The sequence below is a fragment of the Trichosurus vulpecula genome, chromosome 8 (genome assembly GCF_011100635.1).
Source record: "Trichosurus vulpecula isolate mTriVul1 chromosome 8, mTriVul1.pri, whole genome shotgun sequence".
Taxonomy (NCBI): domain Eukaryota; kingdom Metazoa; phylum Chordata; class Mammalia; order Diprotodontia; family Phalangeridae; genus Trichosurus; species Trichosurus vulpecula.
Genome location: NC_050580.1, coordinates 121,469,808 through 121,494,180, shown reverse-complemented (window position 1 = coordinate 121,494,180; position 24,373 = coordinate 121,469,808).

The following is a 24,373-nucleotide window of genomic DNA, read 5'->3' as shown; positions in this document are numbered from 1 at the left end:
ATGACTTGGAGACAATGTTGGGATCTCAGAGGCTATGGTTATAGAATACAATCTCTACCAGGTCCTACCAGGCTAGAAGGGTATTTAGATATGGGCCCAATGATGAGACGTGTCTGAAGCCCAGACCCTGCTCAATCTGTTTCGTAGCAGCATAGATCTAAAGAATAGCTCAGAGACCATGTTATTCGACTCTCACCTTTTGCAAAAATGGGGAAACTGATGCCCAAGGAAGTTTAAGTGTATTGCCCAGGATCATACACATAGTGAGCATCAGTGGCAGGTCTTAAGCCTAAGGCTTTTGAGAATCACATGAAGGGTTTAGTGTGAATGTCTTCTATCCTGTTGTTGGGGTTGTTGTTGTTGTTTAACTGTAAGTCCCTTTGGGGGAAGAAAGGTAGGATTAGATTGAAGAAAGGTAGAAAGAGGTTTTCAAAAAAGGAAGGGCATCTACAAGAAAGTATCAATTTGAGTTTCTGTCATCTATAAAATGAGGGGAGGATGAATGAGGGGAGAATGAAGACTCTCTGAAGCTATATCATTTCCTGGTTCTATTTTATAACTTTACTTAGGGTTGCCTTCTTCAACAGCTTTCTATTTACAGGTAACAAAAGGTTAGGGTGCCATGCTAACAAATGCTGTGAAAATCATCCCTTAGGACCTGACCTCACAACAGACACACAAGGAATAGCAGGCATGACATTCTAGATTCTTAGAATCTCAGGATTTCAGACTTGGAAGGGACCTCAAAAGCTGTCTAGTCTGGTCCATAGCAGAACAAAATTCTCCTCTACAACATCCCCTATCAAGTGGCCATCCAGACTCTTCTTGAAGACTTTATTCATCTCAGTGAGGAGAAACTTATTGTCCCTTGAGGCAGCCCATATCATTATTGGACTGCTCTAATCATTAGGAAGTTTGCACTTATATCATGCATCAATCTATTTCTCTCCAATTTTCATTCATTGCTCCTAGTTCTGAAGCCCCTGGAGCAACTTGAAAAATTCTTCCACATTATTACCCTTAAAATATCTGGCAAGTTTTCTCTCCTCCAGGGTAAGCAGCATTAGTTCCTTAAAATGGCCCTGGTATTGCATGATTCCAAGTTCCATCCTTATAAGGGATGTCCTATATTTTGTCAATCCCGTTCCTAAAATGTACTGCATGGAACTTACCACAGGATTCTGGATGAGGCCTGAGCAGGACAAAGTACTCAGTTAAGCCTGGGGTCTGAAATTTCCTGGCTCTCTTCATGAGAACATGTCCCATCTTCATATGAGAAAGATTTGCTTGCTTATAAAGATGCTCTATTTTAGGTCTTATTTTTAAAAGAGTAGATGTTATTTACACGTTTAATATAAATATAGGTATTGGGGTCATCTCACTTTAATAAAATGCAGCCTAGTTGCTGGATCTTTCATAAAATCCTCATAAAAAACATGTGCATGTTGGTCGTTATTCTTTTCACATTAGATGAATATTTTCCCCTCCAGATCCTCTAATGGAAGTACTGTTTTTGGTGTATTATGATAAGCTGTTTCAAGGGAGAATGAGTGTACCAGAATTGGTAGGGAGGTAGCAAAAGAAATCCTTACATAACTTGGAGTTTATTCTTGTTAGCAAATACAAATGGGGGCTAGTGGCCACCAAAGGTGTGCTTTACAGTTTGCTGTTAGTGGCTCGAACAACAGTATGTTTTAAAAGGGGCAAACACAGCCCTGGCCAAAAAAAATAAAATAAAATGGGAGAATGATGGTAAGGGAGGAAAGGCAGAGGAGGGAAAGAAAGAAACAGAACCAGAGAGACAGTTATCATTAAAGACAGAGGCAGAGAGAAGGGAGGAGAGAGAAGAAAAGAAAAGAAAAGGGAGGGAGTAAAGGAGGAGAAGGAGACAGAAGAATAGAGGAAGAGAGACAGACTGGAAGACAGAATGATAGTAATCCAACCACGAACCAACCTCATGAACCTGCCTACTCAGGTTGATACCAGGCTGAGGCATTGAACCCACAGAATATTGCCAGCAATTTTTCTTAGAAAGAGTTAAACATTATTCATCCTGACTCATGCCATGATATCTTATGAGTAATCTAAACCACAAATAGCCCTTTAGAACAAAGACCAGAAGAGGTAATTTTTTGAATTAAGTTAGAGTCAAAGAGTGTTAAGGTTGGAAATGACCTTAGCAATCACCCTGGTGGAGTAGTGGATAGATCACTGGACTTGAGGTCAGGAGGGATCTACGCTTGATACTTATTAACTGTATGATTCAGGACAAACCACTTAACCTTTCAGTCTCTTCACTCACATTAAGTATTACCATCTAGTGGTGGGAGGAGAGAGCGCACATCTACTCCAAACTGCTTAAACTCCCCAAAACCACCCCAACAACAATGGTTGCATTTTTATATCAGATATGACTTAACCATTAATTTCAGAATGGCAATTCAGCTACTTGGAGCTGCAGGCACTTCCCAGATGATGATGATGATGATTCAGGTTCTGTGTCAATTGTCTGTTTCCCTGGTGTACTGGCAGATTAGCTGACCATGGTCTGATGAAGCTACTGCTGCTCTGTCATTAGATAAAGCACAGGTGGCCTAATAAGGCCCATGGTCACAGATTCAACAGCCATAGAATGATAGATAGATAGATAGACAGATAGACAGATAGATGATATCAAGCAGAATGAAAGCTCATCAAGGGTAAGGACTGCTTTGTTTTGCCTTTCTATCACGAGCATGGTTTCTTGTGCATGGCACCCTGTTCTTGTTGAATCAAATTGAACTGAACTTGAGTTGAAAAGCAAAAAAGGGGTCATCTCATCCATTCCCTGATTGTTGGTACTGTTGTTGTTGTTGTGTCATTTCAGTTGTGTTTGACTCTTCATGACCTCATTTGGGGTTTTCGTGGCAGATACTGTAATGGTTTGCCGTTTCCTTCTCAAGCCCATTTTACAGATAAGGAAACTAAGGCAAATAAAGTAAAGTGACTTGCTCAGGGTCACACAGAGGCCAGATTTGAACTCAGGAGGATAAGTCTTCCTGACTCCAGGCCCAGCATTCTATCTACTGTGCCACCTAGTTGTCCTTCTTGCTTTTTACAGTTGAAGAAACTGAGGCCCAGAAAGTTTTAAAAGTGATTTGCTCAAGGTTACACAATCTGCCCGAGGTAGGATCTGGGCTCAAATCCAGATGCCTCCCAGTTTGTTGCTCATTCTACACACAAGAAATAAAATTTGAGAAAATAAAAGCCCTGTTAAGCCTTCATTTCATCCAAGAAAAAAATCAGAAAGGAGCATAATTGTTTTGTATATGGGCAGTGCCAAAATTGACATTCTTATGCCTGGGGCAAACTGTGCCTTAGACAAACTGGATACTGTGCCTGGCACGCTGGCCCTAAGTGGAGGGTATCAGGGAAAAGCTTATCCCAAACCCATCCTATGGTAGTTTCCTATTTTAACTAATTGTACTTGCAAACTAGGCTCTATACTCAGGACTACAAGTGTTATTGGTACCCTCTAAATTCTAGTGCCTGGAATAAAGCCCGATTATAGCTATGTATAAGGAGGGGGAAAATGCCACTTTGAATAGTAAAAAAGAGAGGGAAAGAGGGATGGAGGAGAAAGAGGCAATGTAACAGCGTCAGACCTACTGTTTGAAGACCTGGATTAAAATATAATTTCTGCCACTTGAAAAAAGCACGCACACACACACACACACACACACACACACACACACACACGCACACACACACCCATATACATGTACAAAACACAATATATGCATACATATATATGAATATACATCTTTACGCACCTGTTAATACGGATACACATAGATATGCGTGGTGGTGGTGTTCAGTCATTTTTCTCATTCATATTCAACTCTTCATGACCCCATTTGGGGTTTGCTTGGCAGAAATACTGGAAGGATTTGCCATTGCCTTCTCTGGGTCATTTTACAGATGAGGAACTGAGGCAGAGTTAAGTGACTTGCCCAAGGTCACACAGCTAGCAAGTGCCTGAAGCTGCATTTGAGCTCATGAACATGAGTCTTCCTAAATCCCAGCCCAATGCTCTATTCACTGCACTGTCTAGCTGCCTACATGTACATATACACAAACATATATGTGTATATATGCATATATCATTGTTACTGTTGGTATTGCTCATTTCACAAGTGACCTACTAGCCATTCTCCATAAACAACATTGTACCTCCCTCTTCCCCACCTTTGAATAAGCTGTTTTCCATGACTACTATTGTCTCCCTTCTCACCTCCATAAGCATCTTGGACTACCTAGTTCTACTGAACATACATTTCAAGCGTTAATCTCTTCTTACATGGAATCTTTTTTGATCTTCCTCAAATTGTTAAGACTCACATCATGACTTCTCACTTACTTTGTATGTATTCTGTATGTATTTACTTTCATACATGTTGTTTCCCTCTAAGCCTCTTGAGGCTTGGGGGTATTTTCATTTTTACTCTGTATATCCCCAGCACCCAGGACAGTTCCTAGTACTTACATAGTAGGCACTTCATAAATTGGATAAAATTGAATCTGAGCCCTGTAAAGAAATTTAAGAGACAGAATATTTAAGTTGAAAAGTCACTTAAACTTAATAGCATTCTACAGAACTTACATGACAAATACCAGAAAATATTTTCCCTGGTCTTCCATAGGTACAATTGATTTTTACACTGAAGGAACTGAGACCAAAGAAATGGTGAACTCTTATCTGTCAAATCTGGGAAGGCTCACTGGAAGAAATGGAATTCCAGGAGCAGTTTGAATAACTGTTGAGATATATGATCCCCTTTACTTTCAGCTGGGCAACTAGACTCCACTGCCTGTCTATTAATGTATCTGATTGTTTCTCACTCTACAATCCAGAAACACTAGCCTTCTTCTTGCTTCTCACAGAGGACATTTCATCTCCTGAATCTACACCTTTTCACTGGCTATCGACCTTGCCTGAAATACCCTCTCTTTCTCACCTCCTCCTCTTGGCTTCCCTGGTTTCCTTCAAGACTTCGCTTAAATCCCACCTCCCCCAGTCTCTACCACTGTGAGCACATTCCCTCTGACATTATCCTCCCTTTACACTGCATATATCTCCTATGTACATTTTTTGGCCTGCCGTTTCCCCTATTTTATGTGAGCTCCTTGTAGGTAGGGATCTTTTTTTGCCTTTCTCTTTATATCTGTTTTTGTCTGTCTGTCTGCCTCCTTCTCTCCAATTCTCTCTTGTCTCTGTCTCTATATGTCCATCTCTGCTTAGCATATATAGTAAGTGCTTAACAAATGCATGTTGATTGATTGGCTGCCATGGTTAGCCTGAGTATTCTCTGTTGAAGCCTGAAGAAATCTCCAAGCTCTATAGCTTGGGATCTTAGCCCTCCTCTTGAAGAGAAATTTCTCTTTTTTCAGAGATTCCATGAATACTTGGACCAAGCAAGGCAATCCTTCATGCTGTGGTGGTCAGAACCTCATGGCATTTTCCTTCTAATATAACCTACTTCAGCGCTGAGAGACACTTTCAACCTGGCAGTTAAGCAACCTACTGTGTGTGGAACGTGTCTCTCTACTACCTAATCTTCCTAAAGGAGACAATTGGCAGCTATCATTTTTGGAGGTCTACCTGTTGAAGAGCTAGGAGTTAGGAGAAGTGGACTCTGTTGCATGACTTTGGACAAGTCACTTCAAATGTCAGAACCTCAGTTTCTTTCTCTGTGAAACAGGGATAATAGTCTCTTCTCAACCTAGCTCCTAGGATTGTTCCAGTGACAATCCATGGTCATGTGAGGCCAGTGAAGTCATGAGGTCCAGTGAGGCCATGATCATGGAAGTTATTGTCATTCTTGTTTAGGTGTTCAGTTATGTCCAACCCTTAATGACCCTGTGGAGTATAGTACACTAATATTATCCATGGAGTTTTCTCGATAAAGATACTGGAGTGATTTGCCATTTCTTTCTCCAATGGATTAAGGCAAACAAAGGTTAAGTGATTTACCCAGGGTCACACAGCTAGTATCTATCTGAGGCCACATTTGAAGTCATGTCTCCCTGACTTCAAGTCTAGTGCTCTACCCACTGAACCACCTAGCTGCACCCATGGAAGTATTTGGTGAACCACAAAACAAAGCCATATTCTTCCTATCGCTCAGCTCCCTTCCTGGAGCAGAGAATCAGACTTCCCGCATCTCTTCATCACGCATGTATTTACATTTTCATCTACCATTGGATCTTTCCTTTGTTATATGTGATTACATTTTCCTAATAAAACTTTAATTAGAAAGAGATGAGAAAACTTGAACAGATGTGAGTTTCTTTATTAATTTTGAGCACATGGCTTCCAGAAAGCTTGCTTAAATGATTGAGTTTTTTCTGAAGTCAATAACTTGTACCAGCAGAGAGATAGCGGGGAGTTCATGGGTGATACATATAAATATGGCTCTAAATGAATGATGTATCTTCTAATAGGGAAAGGTTGAAAGGTATGATCTAGGGGTACAGAAAAAAGATTTTTCATTCCGAGTACAGTTTCACTTTGTTCACAACGAGGAGACAGGCTTTAAAACCTTCCTTCCTTGCTAAGGTTTTTAGATACTTTGTGCCAAACCTTCCAGCCAAACTATGGTTATACAAGGCGCCTATTGATTAAATAGTTATAGAAAATCAATGTACTTCCTCACTGTGTTTTATTATTAAAGCAGCTAGAATTTCCCCAGATATTGCAAAAAGAAATAAAAAATAACAGCTGGTAGAAGGAAAAAATTCAGACCATTTATCAACAGGCAAAGCAAAGCACAGAGCTAATGCAAATGAAATAATAACCTCCATTTTTACCAGCACTTAACAGTTTACAAAGGGCTTTTCTACAAACATCCTATGAGATAAGGAGGGAGGCAAAATGTTTTGACCCTCACTTATACGTGAGAAGACTGACACTCAAAAAGACAAAATGACTTGTCCACCTTCCCACAGCTAGAAAATGCATAATTTTTTTGAGATATCATAAAGGGTGATCTGAGCCCTGTTTACTTTTTAAAGTCACGCATTTTCAAGACGAAACTTGAGCATCTTTCCTGCTGCCCTGAGGGTGCCTTCAGGCAGTACCAATTTTCTGAAGGTGACTACATAAATTATATAGTTAACAAACAAAGCTGAGCAATATGGCAGGCCTCATACCACTTCCTTGGTCACAGGATATCCCAGGATAGGACCAGGTGGTAGATACTTCAGTGCCTAAGAGAGCAACGGAGTATGTGGTCCAAAGATGAAGTGGGAATAGAAAATGTCATTCTAAACTTGTCCCCCTATTTCTGGTGCATAGATGTCACCTCTCTTCATGAATTCATCAAATGTCTAACTCTAAGAGGCAAGTCTGTTAGTAGGATTATGAATTCTCACAGTATTGATTACTGGCATTCCTTCAGGAGTTCTAAAAAGGTTTTGTTGTTCAGTCGTGTCCAACTCTTTATGACCTCATTTAGAGTTTTCTTGACAATGATACTGGTTTCTTTTTCAGCTCATTTAACAGATGAGGAAACTGAGGCAAATGTGGTCAAATGACTTGCCCAAGGTCACATAACTAGTAAATGTCTGAGGCCAGATTTGAGCTCAGGAGAAGGACTTTTCCTGATTCCAAGCCTTGCACTCCTTCCACTGTGCCATCTAACTGCCAGACCTAAAAGGGTTAGGCATTAATAAATACTTTGGAGTTCTCCAATGCACTTTGCACATCACTAAGAGCCTACTCACTTTACAACCAGCACTTTCATTGCATTGGATGTAGTAGACAAAAGTTTTATAAATTTAGTGAGTGACTTGCCCACATTTACATAGCAAATTTTGGGACTGGAACCTAAATCCATGGACTTTTTCTTTTAAAATACTGTTTTATTTTCTGTTTTCATATCACTGATACTTCCTTATTTAGCCCTTCTTTTCCTAGGGAGTCATTCCTTAAAACAAACAAACAAACAACAAACTAAATGAAATATGGGGAAACCGTTCAGCAAAACCAATGAACACATTAGAAAAGTCTGACATTGTATAAACTGTTCTACAACCATAGGTCCCTATCTCTGCCAAGAAGGGGGAGAGTTCCTTCATATATCTCCTCTTTGGAGTTCAGTTGGATCAATATAATTCCATAGCATTCAATTTCAATTTTCTGCTTTTTAAACCATTAACATTGTTGGTCTTCATTGTATATACAACTTTCCTGGTTGTACTTATTTTTTTGTCGCATCAGTTCACATGCCTTCCTATGCTTCTTTGTCTTCATCCTATTCCATCACTTTCATATACCTGTACTTTTTAGACATTCCCTAATGGATGAAATCTGTGGTTTTTGGATCTCATATCTAATGATCTTTCCACTATGCTGAGCTTCCTGGCAGGAACACTGATCTTGGAGTTAGGAGATTTGGATTCCAGTTGTGGGTCTGCTAATAATTTATAGTGTGACTTTGAGCATTTAAATCACTTCGCTGCCATGTGCCTCTGATTCTTCATCTCTAAACTGAAGAGATTAGGCTTAATGTTCATAATTATTTTGAGGGCTTAACATTCTATGATTGTATGTTATTTATTCAATTATAAAATTATATGGAACTTTTGTACTTATGATTTGACCAACCTTCATGTCCCTGACCATGCATGGATATGCGTATATGGATGTGTATGGGTGTGTATAGCACTGCAATGAACAGAAGGGATATCATATAAGAAAAAGAATGAGTCAAGAGCTTAAGAGATGATGACAAGAGGTAAAGATTTCATTTTTAAATGTCCTGGTCTATTTCTAGTCTGTCATAGGGTGGTGATGGCTAAGTGGTGTCTTGTGAAATGAATGCTGTATTTGGCATCAGCAGACTTGACTCCTACTTTTGTCACTCTCTCACCATGTAGCCTGGTTTAAATGACTTCATCTTTATGGTCTCATTCTCCTTGTTGGTATTATGACTGAGTTGAAATAGATGGTGCCTAAGTTTTCTTCCAGCTCTAACCTGCTGTGTAAAATAGCTTATATTTCATGGGGTTAATTATTTACATTAATCAGTGTCTGGCTATATTCAACCCATTTATTATCCTTCTGACCTCATGGGCAAGATGCACTTCTATTAAATATGATTTCAAGACCCTTATTTTGTTGCAAAGAGGAATAAATACACAATTTTTCATTGTACTTACATGTGACTATATCGACTGTTTCATAGTAGATTATAAGCTCTTTGTGGCCAGGGTCCTCTTTTTTTTTCATTTCATTGCTGTGTGACCTTGGGCAAGTCAAGACCCTAGAGCCTAGTAAAGTGCCTTGCACATTTTAATGGGGGATGCAGGTGTGTGCGTGTGTGTGTGTGGGGGGGGGAATATCCAGGCCTATTATTTCATTTGTGTAAGGAATTGCCTCTTGTTACACACATCAGGAACATCTGTAACTTGTAGTCTAAGAAAATTGAAGGAGAAACAAGGGGTGATCACTGGGAAAGGAGAACCAAGAGGTCAAATAACTTGCCTGTTCTCATACAGCTGGGACCTGTAACAGGCAGTATATGAATTCCTGTCTTCCTGACTCTTAGACTAGAATTCTATCTACTGCAACAACTAATACATCAGAGGTGCTTAATAGATGGGTGTTGAATTGAAGTGAGGTAGGTAGCACTGTGGATAAAGTATAGTGTCTGGATTCAGTAAGACCTGAATTCACATATGGCCTTAGGCACTTATTTGCTTTATGACCCTGATCAATTCATGTGACCTCTATCTGCCTCAGTTTTCTTATCTATAAAGTGGGGATAACAATATCACTTACCTCCCAGTATTGGGAGAATAAACTGAGATACTATTTGTAAAGTACTTTGTAAACCTTGAAATGCTATATAAATGCAAGCTATTGTTATTAAAAGTCTAATAAAGCCATCCTCTCTAATTGTTTTTTTAAGAGTAGAACATTTTTCAGTCCATCAAAAAACAAAGCTATCATTTCTTATTACTGTCACTTCAAAAAAAAAACAAACAAACAAAACAAAAAACCTTGAAATTGTCATTCAATTATACCGCAACTGTATTTGCAAGGATACCACACTGATATGGTGCCCACTGCTGCGATTCAGTGCCGTAGAGGTTTTGGAAGTAATTTGGTGATGGTCTATTTCATTAATGCAACAACTTCCATTATCAGACTAATTTAGCAGGACATGTCTGCAGTCTAGGGCATGTGAGGTGACATTTGATGATTCCCCATACATTCGCATAGTTGAGATCATAGAGGAGAGATACATCCAAGAATCTTGAGGATCAAGAGGAGAATGAAATTATGGACGTTTTGGCAGGAGCTGCTCATTCGGCAATAATATGCAAGAGATCCAATCTATATTATAATTTCCCGTCTATCTGAATGAATTTCCAGAAACACTTTCAGCTGTTTTGATGTGTATAGTGTCATTGGAAAGTCCATGCAATTACAGGGTGCCTGGTTGATTAAGCGAATGTTTTTTTTTTTCCACTGTCCTCGAGAAAAGTTCTCTGTGGGGTTGTCTGTCTGCACCTTGAAGATGAGCCAGAGAAAACCTCACGAATCCTTAATGGTACTTTGAGTCACAAAATATGAGATTTGGAATCTTATTTGAAAACATTTAGTCCAATACATTTCTTTGACAATGGAACGAATCGAGACAGTCAGATTGATCGACATTTGCTTAAAGTGACACTGCTACATGGTAGCTGGATAGAATCTAGATCACATAGCTCCTGACTCCCAACTCAGAGGTCACTATGTCATACTTCCACTAACTCGTGAACTGGGCCCACATGCATGCAGCCTGCTTCTGGAAGTTGGAGGAGAGACAGAAAGGATGGGGGAAGGGGAGTGTTATATGTGGACACCTACCTATATTTCGTAGGTGTCCTCAATTCCTCAATTCTGAGCACTTTTCCTCACTTTGGACAGGAAAAATTAGCAGCCATAAGGAACACAGCCTGTATGTAAATGTCATTCTAGTATATATGTCTCAAACAAGCAATTTGAATTCCTTGTGTTTTTTCAAAGTTTTGGAATTCTGAGGCAAATACAAAAAAAAAGTATGACAAGGACCTCTCAGTTGGATAAGTATATAAATTAGTAAATTGGTCCAGAAATTGTTCACCTTTGATAATCATTTGATCATGAACTCAGGCATTTCACAAATTTCTGCATTTAACAAATATCTGAGTGTTTACTATGCCTAAAGTACTGTCTTAGTGAATGTGTGGCAAGTATCTTGCAGTCTAGTAGAGAAGAAAATATAAATTCAAAGAACTATAATACCAGGCAGCATATGTACTACATAAGAAGAGTGGCATAATGAATAGAGAGACAGTTCAAAGCCAGGAAGACCCGGGTTCAAGTCATGCCTCTTTCACATATTAGCTGAATGATCCTAGACAAATCATTTAACCTCTCAGTGCTCTAGGTGACTCTCTAAGACTAGGAAGTACAGAAAGTAGAGGACATCTCCTCACCTGGAAGTTCTCCATTCCAATGAAAGCACAGGTCTAGTCTCCTTAAAAGAAGAACAAAGCTCTATTAGAATTGAAAGGTAGGGAAAATCCTTTAGGAGCGGGTGATCAAGGAAGACTTCCTGAAAAAAAGGGATATTCAAGCTGGTCCTTGATGGTTGGGTAGAATTTTGACAGAAAAGATAGAGGGGAGGGTTAAGCCCAGGGGAGCAGCATGAACAGAGTCATGGTGGTAGGAAGGTGTAAGAAATGCTTGAGGAATGATGAGTGGACTAGCATGGCTAGAGAATAGCATACATATGGAGGAATAGTGAGAGATTAGGCTGGAAAGATGGGCCAGATTTTTCAGTCTTGAATGCCAGGCTCAGGAACTCTGATTTTATTCGGTAGACAATGGGGAATCATACAACTCATTGATCATGAAACGAAAGATGGTTCAGAGTGAGGAAGCTTTTTTTTTAAAACTATATCACATATCTTCTGAAAAGTAGAAAGTTATATGCATGATTTCATAAATTGGGCTATTTATAGCCCTTCAAATTGCAGAGCAGTTAACTTATAAATAGGAGAGGGATGCTGAGGCCCTGCTCTCTCATGGTGAAATTTGACTTTGTGAAGCTGTGGTTAATAGAAAAGAGGCAAGTGATGGGGCTGGGTTAAGTCATGGGGGTAGGGCGTAATAGAGAAGAAGAGAATTTAAGTGGATATTGATACTGAACGATGTTAATATTTAGAGTGAAGTTGGTGGAGAAAACAAAAGTCAAAAAGAAAGGTCATCATTTTCCTTAATTTCTTTAAGCAATTCTTAAATTTTGACTCTACCTCAGATAGCTAATTCAGACAAGTGAGAGCAGTTGAGTTTGAATGAAAGTATTGGACCAGAGAAGGGGCCAGGAGCAAAGATGAAGTGGGAGATAGAGAGATGGGAGGGAGAGGAAGGATGGAACAAATAGAGAGAGAAGCAGACAACAGGTAGAGAAAGAAGTAGGTAATGAAACAAGAAGAGGGAAGAGTAGGCAGCAGGAAAAAAATGGATGCATGCTCAGAAAAGGAGACAAGGAAGAACAGAAAGAAGCTAATGAGAAAGACAACCTGGTCTGGTCTGGTCTGGCATCACTTTGCTGCCCAGCTGTCCCATCTTCTTTGCACTGCCAGCCAGGGAGATAATTATATATTTGCCTACTAGATCACTCCTGGGCCTTTCTATCTTGGATTCTGAACTAATTCCTCTCCCCACTAAAGTTTTGGAAGTGACAATCTGTCCTGCCTTTTTAGGACTCCCAGGAAGATACAAGGTAGGTCTGAGACCTTTAGTTGGCACCTAACCAAATGGTTAGGCCATTTTACCGCTGTTTTTCAAATCGTTATTTGCATCCAGGGAGAGATGACATCTGCAAAACATAATGCCAAGCCAGTAGGCAGAACTTCCAGGAGTGAGCAATGCCCACTACTCCCCTGCCTTCTACAGCCTATCAGTGCATAAAGTACAACCTACCTATAGAATTTTAGGGTACGAGATCTTTGGCAATAGTTACTGCCTCAGTTTTTCTATTTATGTCCCCAGCACTTAGGCAAAGACTAGGCCATTAATCAATGTGGTTTAATTCATTCATCCATTCAAGGACTAGAGCTGGAAGGGATGTCAGAGGCTACTAGAACAGTCCTGTCATTTCACAGTTGAGGAAGTTGGACCCAAAGGAGATGAACTGATTTGCCCCAAGTCACAGTGCTATTTGGTGACAGAGATGGGACCAGAATCCAAGCCTGTAGAGTCCCCATCTGGAGTTTGTTCTGTGACAATGAACAGTGTCCTCTGTTGGGTTAATACAATGCTATCTGCAATTCATTAGCTTGAGAGGCAGTGTAATACAGAGGAAAGGGCACTAGACTTGATGTCAGGGAAAGGATGGGTTTCAATCTTGCTTCTGATACTTATAAACTATGTCTCTGTGGTCAAGCCTCTGAGCCTGAATCTCCTTGTCTATAAAATGAGAATAGTAATATGTCAAGTACCTACCTCCTGAGGTGGTTGTTGTGATATTGTGCAGATGGGGATTTAGTGTGCAGCAAGGGATTTATAAACATTAAAGGGTTAAATCGGCATCAGCTGTTATTAGAAACTAGCTGTAACTGGGATAGCCTATCAGCTTTCTTAACTGATCTTGTTTGGTTATGTGCCTTTGACTTTGACTCTGAAATGGCAAGAGCCTAATAATATTACCCATTTTACAAATGAATAAATAGAAACTCAGAAAGGTTAAGTTACTTGACCAAAGTCACATTGATACTAAGTTTTAAATGCAGAATTTGAAGCCAGGTCTTCCCAACTCCAGTTCTAGCATCCTGCCGAATGCCTCCCATTTGTGACAAGCTTATAACTAACAGCAGTCAGGACTACAGAAAAGGAAATGCACACATAAAAGTGAGTTCTGTAGAGTTAATGCCACAGAGGAAGGCACTGAGGAGAAAAAGAGAGAACAAGGTCTTGATTTGGCTGTTCTGCCCAGCTCCTAATTCCTTTCTCAGATTCTCCCCACTGAGCACCTCTGGCTGTTGTTATTGTAGAGGGATCAAATATAAGGCCTTGCACACAAGACATTTTCTTTTTAATATTAATATTGATATCTTTTATTTTCACGTCACTTTCACTTCTGAATATGTCCCTCTGCTCTTGCCTACTTTGAGAGCCATCCTCTGCAGCCAAGACTCAAAAGGGGCGGGGGCGGAGAAGAAAATTAGTCCACCTCAGCAAAGCTAATTGACCGACAGACTGACCCTATATGCAATGTTCCGCACCCATAGTCTTCCACTTCTTCGAAGGAAGGAAAGAGATGCATTTTCTACTTTTTTTCAGGGACAAGCTTTGTAGTGTCCAGTTTATATTTTTTGTTCTTTCCATTTACTTCATTATATCCACTGTGTATACTGTTTTCTCGGTTCTACTTACTTGACTTTGTATCATTCCTATGTCCCTCTGTACTCATCATATTTATCATTTCTTATGGTTTCCATGACATTTAGGTACCACCATTGGTTTAGTTATTTCTCCAACCAATGACTATAGATTTTTTCTACTTGTTATGACAAAGTGTCGCTATAAATATTTTGGTGTATATGAGACTGTTTTCTACATATAAACTTTTAGGGATGTATCTAGCAGTGGGAGGCTAACAATGAGATATCTGGGTCAAAGGATATGAAAATTGTAATCACTTTCTTAGATATTTAAGAAACTTTCAATAAATGTTTGTTGAATTGAGCCAACTGGAGTCCAGTTGGGGGAAATGATTGATGCACAGAGAACAATTGGAAAACAACTCAAATCCACACATGATTAAGTGCCATGTTTGTAGCATAGACAAAAAGCATTGTAGGGGTTCTGAGAAGGGAAAGATCAATATCAGTTGGGAGCAGCTGGGGAAAGCTTCCTAGTTAAGTAGAGGATTTGAACCAAGATTTGAAGGATGGATAGAATTGAAACAAATGGAAGCAAAGGAACAGGGCATTCTAGGCAAGGCTATAGCAGAAACAAAGAAAGGAGCCAGGAATAAATGATGCACTTGGGATTTATTAGGACCTTGACCTGGCTCAGGCAGGAGCTAGTGTGGTACCATGATAAGAGCCCTGGATTTGGCAATTGAGAACCTGAGTTCAAATTCTGCCACTGTCAGACTATCTGTGTGATCTTGGGCAAGATGTTTAACCACTGGCCCTCTGTAAAATAATGGGATTGGCCTAAATGTCTTCTAAGATTCATTCCAGCTCTAAATCTATGACATTATGTATGCTTCTACAATTTTCTGTTCTTAGAATAATATGTTTAAATTCATAAAGAAAAATACTGAGGATTATAATGAAAACCAATTATATTTAAATAAAGATGTAGTTTTCTCATATAAGTTCACAGACCACTGAATTATATCCATGGACCCTAAACATGATTAAAGGGACTCACTGAATTATATCCATGGACCATAAACATGATTAAAGGGACTCCAGATTAAAAACCCTTGGACTAGAAGGATGATAGCTATGGTGTTGTTGTTTATCCTTTGTACTTGAGGGAAGACTAAAAACATCATAATGTTGAAGTCAAGGTACAGTGTGTATGACTGAGGCTGATTAGTCCAATGTGAGCTTGGAAGGCTGTACCACAGGTCAGGCACAAATAGTCCTTTTGAACATTTAGCATAATGCAGTGTGCAAAAGTCAAGATTAATCAGTAGGAATTAAGGCATGGTTGGAATATGAAATATGTACATAAATTTGCATGGAAATTCTAAGTATGTTAGGTAGAATTAGACCTGTGTATGTAGACATGTGCATACAAGCATATACATATATATGATTAAATGGCAGCTTAATCTTATATAAGATTGAAAATGTATGATTGTAAAAATACACTTATATTTTTGCATATCTTTAGGAAATCACATATTAAATATGAACATAATCTCTAGTTAATAGTTCCTTGTGCAGAACCATATGGGAGGCAAGGTACTAAACACATTTGATCCCTAATAAATCATAGTCACACTGCCTAGGAAGGCCAACAAGCTCACAAACTAAATTGTAATTATGGGCCTGTGTGCTGAGAACATAGTTAGATTGAAACCTGGAGACAGCCCACATCAGGAGATTGAATACGCACAGGTGTAGAGATGTGATGGGACAATTTCTTTTTTGAAATTTAACTCTGCGTTATTCATAAATCAGTCTTTACACTTTCCATTTAGCTCAGAATTGGCAGCAAGTATTATATTTTCAAGTGTCTGGCATCTCTCTTGATCAAAACATCTGGGGAGGAGTGGATGATATGCAGCAGAACAGATTTTCAGGCCAAAAGCCTTGGCCAAGCAGGATCAGTTGCCCATTATCAATCATTCAGTTTGCCAAGTTGAGGTTCCAGCTTTCCAGGGACAGCAACTCATCAGCCTTGGAAACGAAGACTGAGTTAATAATGGTAATATTCTCTTAACAGTGTGCTTAGTACACTTTCATATAAGAACAAATAAATTTCCAATCATTTGATTAGGTGTGAGAACCATATAATGTCTTAGAGAGAGCAACTCTGGAATTACTGGGAGGTGATGACAAAATTAAGACTAAAATGGACTCAGGTTGGAAATGCCTATAGAAGGTATTTGCTCCCATCTCCCACCCAACAAAGAAATTCCTAACTAGTAGTAGTTTTGCCTCTGATTGTAAACTTCCAATATATAATGGGGAGTTGGCTATCTAACATGGCGACCTATTACATTTTTAGACAGTCCCAATTGTTAGAAAGTTATTCCTTAAATGTCATTACAGTTGGTGGAAATTACATGAAATGTGAACAAAGAGAGAATTAAATTAATGTTATATCTCTACTACTTCTTCACTACCCTTTAAATACCATCATCCTTCTTCCCTGAAGCTTCTTTCCATAAGCCTAGTATATAGATGGTCGTCAGACTGATGGTCAGTCTCTAAACTTGAACACAAGCTGATGGAGTTCTGATGGTTCTGTATCATGACTCCTTTATTCCAAATTTTAAAAATATGACACAAGTTGATGTTGCAGAGCTACTGTGAAAGAAGATATGCTCACAATGTTTTAAAAACCTGATTTTGATGCCATTTTGGTAGATAGTTCTTCCCCTTCCGCTGCACCAATGTTATTGTATGGTTGCTGCTGCATGTAAGTTTTTATAAAATACTAGAAAAATAGTCTTCCTAAGAATTGTAAACAATGAATTGACCATTATAGTCACATTATTAAGACACAATGTTCAATTGAATGCTTCCTCTAAAGTTTGACAAGGACAGAGAGGATGCTGCATTCTCAAAGTCTATCCCCCTGCTAGGTCAGTTTTGAGCATGGACCCAGTGATAGATTGTATGTTTGCTGTCCCAAGACCAGCCCAGGTACATTCAGAGAGGTTCATCACCAGGTTAGTTACAGATGATTTTTTTCTCATCACAGTAACTCAACAAGAGCATCTATCAATTCACGGAAGGGCTGGGATGTATATGAGTGAAGGAAATACCCACACTGACAAAATTACAGAACCTAGAAGTGTTGATTCAATTTAATTCCACAAACATTCATTTAGTGGCTCTTATGCTTATGGGCAGCTAGATGAATTAATGGACACAGTGTCAAGCCTGGAGTCAGGAAAACCTGAGTTCAAATCGAAACTAAGACACTAGCTGTGTTACCCTGGGCAAGTCACTTAATCTTTTTTTTTTTTTATTTTTTTTTTATTTTTTTTTAATGCAATTTATTTATTTAACATATTTGGTTTTCAGCATTGATTTTCACAACAGTTTGGATTACAAATTTTCTCCCCATTTCTGCCCTCCCCCCCCACTCCAAGATGGCGTATATTCTGGTTGCCCTGTTCCCCAGTCAGCCCTCCCCTCTATCACCCCCCTCCCCTCTCATCCCCTTTTCCCTTCCTTTCTTGTAGGGCAAGATAAATTTCTACGCCCCATTGCCTGTGTGTCTTATTTTTTAGTTGCATACAAAAAGTTTTTTTGTTTTTGAACATCTGATTTTAAAACTTTGAGTTCCAAATTCCCTTCCCTCTTCCCTTCCCACCCACCCTCCCTAAGAAGTTGAGCAATTCAACCTAGGCCACACATGGATTATTATGTATAACCCTTCCACAATATTCATGTTGTGAAAGGCTAACTACATTTTGCTCCTTCCCAACCCATCCCACTTTATTGAATTTTCTTCCTTGACCCTGTCCCCTTTCCAAAGTGTTTGTTTTGATTACCTCCACCCCCATCTGCCCTCCACTCCATCATCCCCCCGCCTTTTATTTTTTTTTTTTATCTTCCTCCCTCTTCTTTCCTGTGGGGTAAGATACCCAACTGAGTATGTATGGTATTCCCCCTCAGGCCAAATCTGATGAGAGCAAGGTTCACTCATTCCCCCCTCACCTGCCCACTCCCCTCCTCTCCTAGAACTGCTTCCTCTTGCCACCTTTATGGGAGATAATCCACCCCATTCTATCTCTCCCTATCTCCCTCTCTCAGTAAGTTACTCTCTCATCCCTTAATTTCATTTTATTTCTTTTAGCTATCTTCCCTTCATCCTCAACTCACCCTGTGTCTGCTCTCTCTCTTTTACATATATATATATACACATACATACACATACATACATATACACATAGATACATGCATACATACACATTCACTTATATATATATACATAAACATATATATATGCATATATATATATGCATATTCCCTTCAACTACCCTAATACTGAGGTCTCATGAATCATACTCATCATCTTTCCATGTAGGAATGTAAACAAAACAGTTCAACTTTAGTAAGTCCCTTGCAATTTCCGTTTCTTGATTACCTTTTCATGCTTCTCTTGATTCTTGTGTTTGAAAGTCAAATTTTCTATTCAGTTCTGGTCTTTTCACTGTGAAAGCTTGAATGTCCTCCATTTTATTGAAAGTCCATATTTTGCCTTGGAACATGATACTTAGTTTTGCTGGGTAGGTGATTCTAGGTTTTAATCCTAGCTCCATTGACCTCCGGAATATCGCATTCCAAGCCCTTCGATCTCTTAATGTAGAAGCTGCCAGATCTTGGGTTATTCTGATTGGGTTTCCACAATATTCAAATTGTTTCTTTCTGGCTGCTTGCAGTATTTTCTCCTTGATTTGGGAGCTCTGGAATTTGGCAACAATATTCCTAGGAGATTTCTTTTTGGGATCTATTTGCGGAGGCGATCGATGGATTCTTTCAATTTCTATTTTGCCCTGTGGCTCTAGAATATCAGGGCAGTTCTCCTTGATAATTTCCTGAAAGATGGTATCTAGGCTCTTTTTTTGATCATGGCTTTCAGGTAGTCCAATAATTTTTAAATTATCTCTCCTGGATCTATTTTCCAGGTCAGTGGTTTTTCCAAGGAGATATTTCACATTGTCTTCCATTTTTTCATTCCTCTGGTTCTGTTTTATAATATCCTGATTTCTCATAAAGTCACTAGCTTCCACTTGCTCCAATCTAATTTTTAAAGTAGTATTTTCTTCAGTGGTCTTTTGGACCTCCTTTTCCATTTGGCTAATTCTGCCTTTCAAGGAATTCTTCTCCTCATTGGCTTTTTGGAGCTCTTTTGCCATTTGAGTTAGTCTATTTTGTAAGGTGTTGTTTTCTTCAGTGTATTTTTCAGTATTTTTTTGGGTCTCCTTTAGCAAGTCATTGACTTGTTTTTCATGGTTTTCTCGCATCCTTCTTATTTCTCTTCCCAATTTTTCCTCTACTTCTCTAACTTGCTTTTCCAAATCCTTTATGAGTTCCTCTATGGTCTGGGGCCAGTTCATGTTTTTCTTGGAGGCTTTGGTTGTAGGCTCTATGACTTTGCTGTCTTCTTTAGGCTGTATGTTTTGGTCTTCTTTGTCACCAAAGAAAGAATCCAAAGTCTGAGACTGAATCTGGGCGCATTTTCGCTGCCTGGCCATATTCCCAACCAACTAACTTGACTCTTGAGTTTTTCAGTGGGGTATGACTGCTTGTAGATTACAGAGTTCTATGTTCTACGTTTGGGGGGGAGGTGCCAGCTCTGTCAGAGCCGCACTCCTCCTTCCCCAAGGACCCCCAGTCCAGACTGGGCTCAGATCTTCGGCAGGCTGTGCACCCCTGCTCTGATCCGCCACTTAATTCATCCCACCAGTTGGGCCTGGGGCCAGAAGCAGCAGCAGTTGTAGCTGCCCCACCTCCACTGCCCCCGGGGCTGGAAGCCGAACCGCGAACTCCTTCCACTCCCGCAGCTTTTCCCACTAACCTTCTCCGCAGTCTTTGGTGTTTGTGGGTCGAGGGGTCTGGTAACTGCTCACGTATTCAGGGCGCTAGGGCCCCCTCCGCCCGGCTTCTGGACTGGATCGTCCACGCCGCTCAGGCTGGGCTCTGCTCCACTCCGTTCCCAGCTCCCAGCTCCGTGTGGAATAGAGCCCACCCAGAGACCATCCGGGCTGTCCTGGGCTGGAGCCCTGCTTCCCTCTGCTGTTCTGTGGGTTCTGCCGTTCTAGAATTGGTTCAGAGCCATTTTTATAGGTTTTTGGAGGGACTCGGGTACGGAGCTCACTCTAGTCCGTGCTTACCAGCCGCCATCTAAGTCACTTAATCTTATTTGCCTCAGTTCTTCATCTGTAAAATGAGCTGGAGAAGCACATGGCAAACCACTCCACTATCTTTGCCAAGAAAACCCCGATGGGATCACAGAGTCAGACACGACTGGAAATGACAGAACAACAGTAACAACAATAAATGTTTGCACCACTTTTTAAATGTTTATTTTATGCTGATTCATGACATAGAATAGATTAAGACCTTAGAACTTGCAAGGCCTGAGTTCAACTCCTGCCTCTGAACATGTACTGGTTATGTGATCATGGGTAAGTTATTTAACCTTGCTGTACTTTTGGTGGCTGCCTAAAATTCTAAGATAAAGTGCAAGCCTGCTTTGGTAGAGAGAGTTTCCTCAGCTAGACTTCCTCATACTAATGAAATCATAGGTATAGAACTTATCTCTAATCATACTCTGTGCCAGACACTAAGCTAAAAGCTAGAGATGCAAAAAAGCAAAAATAACCCCTGTTCTTAAGGAGCATACATTCTAAAATGTGCTAAATATATATGTAGATGTATATTACCAGATTATAGAGGGATTTGAATGAAAGATAAAGTATTTTGAAATTTACTTGGTAGAAATAGGAAGCTATTAAAGGTTGTGGATGTGACCTGTTCTATGTGCAAGGAAGATTACTTTGGTCATGATACAAAGGATGATGTAGACTGGTGAGAGAACTCTTAGGAGGTCATTGCATTCACCAGGGTGACTGTCAATGAAGGCCTTTCCTAGGGTGTTGACAGTGGAAGTATAGGAAGAAGGAGAGGGTATGGATAATGCAGAGGTAAGCTGGACAAGATTTAGTAATTTATTGAATATGGGTAGTGAGTGAGAAGAAAGAGTTAAGATAATCAAGCTTTTGAATATGAGACACTGGGCCAGAGTAATGGCAGGTAGATCTATTTATGTCTGTCTATCTATCTGTTATCTCTCTATCTCTCTATCTAGATACATACATATATATGTGTGTGTAGGTGTATACATATAGACACACATATATTTATATGTGCATATATTTATATTTATACACACATATACTTATATGTGAGGAAGGTTACAAAAGAACAATAAACTTGGCCTCAGACATGTTGATTCGAGGTGCTACTGGGTTAGCCAGGTAAAATCTATCCTTTTTTTGTTGTTGTTGTTCAGTCATTTCAGTTGTATCCAACTCTTTGTGACCCCATTTGGGGTTTTCTTGGCAGAAATACTGGAGTGGTTTGCCATGTTCTTCTCCATCTCATTTTATCCATGAGGAAACTGAAGCAAACAGGGTTAAGTGACTTACCCAGGGTCACACAGCTAGTGTCTGAGACCAGACTTGAACTCAGGAAGAAGAATCTATCCTGATTCTAGACCCAGCACTCTATCCACTGAGCCACCTAGCTGCTGAAAATGTATCCTTTAGGCCATGGGAAATACCAATCTAAAGCTAAGGGCTAGAGAGAGATTTAGGATTTTGATGTCTAGAGATGAAAGCTAAGGGAGAGATTGCAAAGAGAAGGAAAAGGGGCCAAAGACAGAACCTTGGGGAATACTCACCTTAAAAGGTGACTTAAAAAAGAGAAGGAAAGTGTTTTCTAAGCAAATACAAACTTCAATTTTCTATCAGAAAAATCCATATTTTAAGAATTGAATTAATAAGTATAAGACAGCAATTTATCTAGGACAAAAAGAATTGGATGCTGAGCCTCATATGAATCAATAGTGCTGTACAACATTCAAGAATACCAATGTGATGGAAGAGGAGATACCCCCTTTGTCCTTCCTAACTGTCTAACTGAGATGTCTCTGCCACTTTTTAGATAGAAAGATAGATGGATAGGTAAATAGATAGGTAGAGATAGTACACACATATGTATGTGCATACATTCACATATATACACATACATACATACATATATGAGAAATATACTGATTCTGGTAGAAATTGTGCCCACTCACAATCTCTGAGCAAGTCCATAGAGAGTCATGGAATGTCAAAGCTAGAAGGGACCAAGAGAGATTATCCAATCTGACCCCTTATTTTATAGATATGGAAAGAGAGATGAAATAAATTTCCAAAAGTAACTCAGATTTCACTGATACCCCTTTCTCTTCCAACATGTTTATTCCTATGCCAGTGTTTTGGTATGATGGGGCACGCCTGTCAGTGCTTCAGATGATAATTCTTGATTTGCAATGTTTCCTTGCCACGGGACACTCCCTGAAACAATATAGGAGACATTAAATTCACTGGGTATCCTGAGACAAAAGCATTTGAGCCAACCTGCAAAATTATTGCTTTTGCTCATCTAAGGTAGCCACACAATTCCTGGGAAGTAGTCGGGTCATAAATTTAGACCTAGTTCTTTGTCTTTCAGATCAAGATCCCAGACTAGAAAAGATCGAAGTCTTATCTTATCAGAAGGACAACACTTAATGCATTAGAAAGCTAAGTTTGGGTTATGACGACCCATATAAATGAATTTTCCACAACTAATCTTTTCTTTTGAATTTCCTTTCATATGAATGCTTCCTTTCAAGTTTCACTGAATGATGATTCAATTCCATTTGAAGTTCAATCTAGTATATAAAATGGTGGATCAATGGTTGAGAAACAAAGCTGAGTCCTGACTTTACTCCCCACACAGTAAGCAACCTTGGTGAAGTCATTCCATCAGCTGGAAAACATTAATAATGAAAAATGCTTATGTCCTACAAACTGCAGAAGGATATTTTGAGAATTATAAGTTGGCAGTATATTGAAGATTCCTTGGGTAAAATGCAGCAAATAATACAATTTATTGTGCAGCTTCTATTTCCAATTAGATCTGCCTTTATATAACTCAGTGAGAGTTCAGATTTATGAAATAACAATACCGATTATCTGGCATTCACCAGGTTTTTTTTTATTCTTTCATTTGAATCTTCTTGTTAATGAAGGTTTGCTAATTAAAGGAGAAGAGGGAGGCTAACTATTCCCTCTTGGATGGCTCCTCCTCTTGAAATGTGGGCATTACTTATTTGGTCACTCCTTTTAATTTCCCACTAGTCAGAACCTACTCTCCACTCATTACCCATAGTTTCATCCCCACAGCAAGATTTCAGTGAGTGTACATGGGTATGTAAGCAATGGAACAAGTTGTCCTAACTCTCCAACTCTCCAACTCCCTGCCTCTGCCCCTCACACACACATTCATCAGTGACTTGCAGGACACTGGACTGGTTTGGTTTTTACCTAAGGAGAGAACCAGACTAATTAATTGAAAAGCATTTATTGCATATTTACTATGTCAAGCACTATTCTAAACTATGAATTCTAAAATATGAATAGAAAAAGCTAAACAGTCCCTGCTCCCAACAAGCTCATACTTTAATCGAGTGAGACAATAGATAAAAGAAAGTTAAGCTTCAGGGCAGATAGAAATACCCAGGAGTACTAAGGGTTCAGTGATGGGCTAGATGGCCAGCCCAAAAGCAAATGTTATTTTCACTTAAATCCAATTCACTTGCAAGTAAAGACATCACCTTCCTGATGTCATTGGTCCTCTTCAAGAACAAAGGATGGACAACAAACAATGATAATAAAAAACAAGTTACTTTTTATAAGATATAATAATCCATAAGATCCTCTCCTTCTTCCTCTCTCTCTCTCTCTCTCTCTCTCTCTCTCTCTCTCTCTCTCCTCTCCCTCTCTCTCTCCTCTCCCTCTCTCTCTCCTCTCCCTCTCCCTCTCTCTCTCCC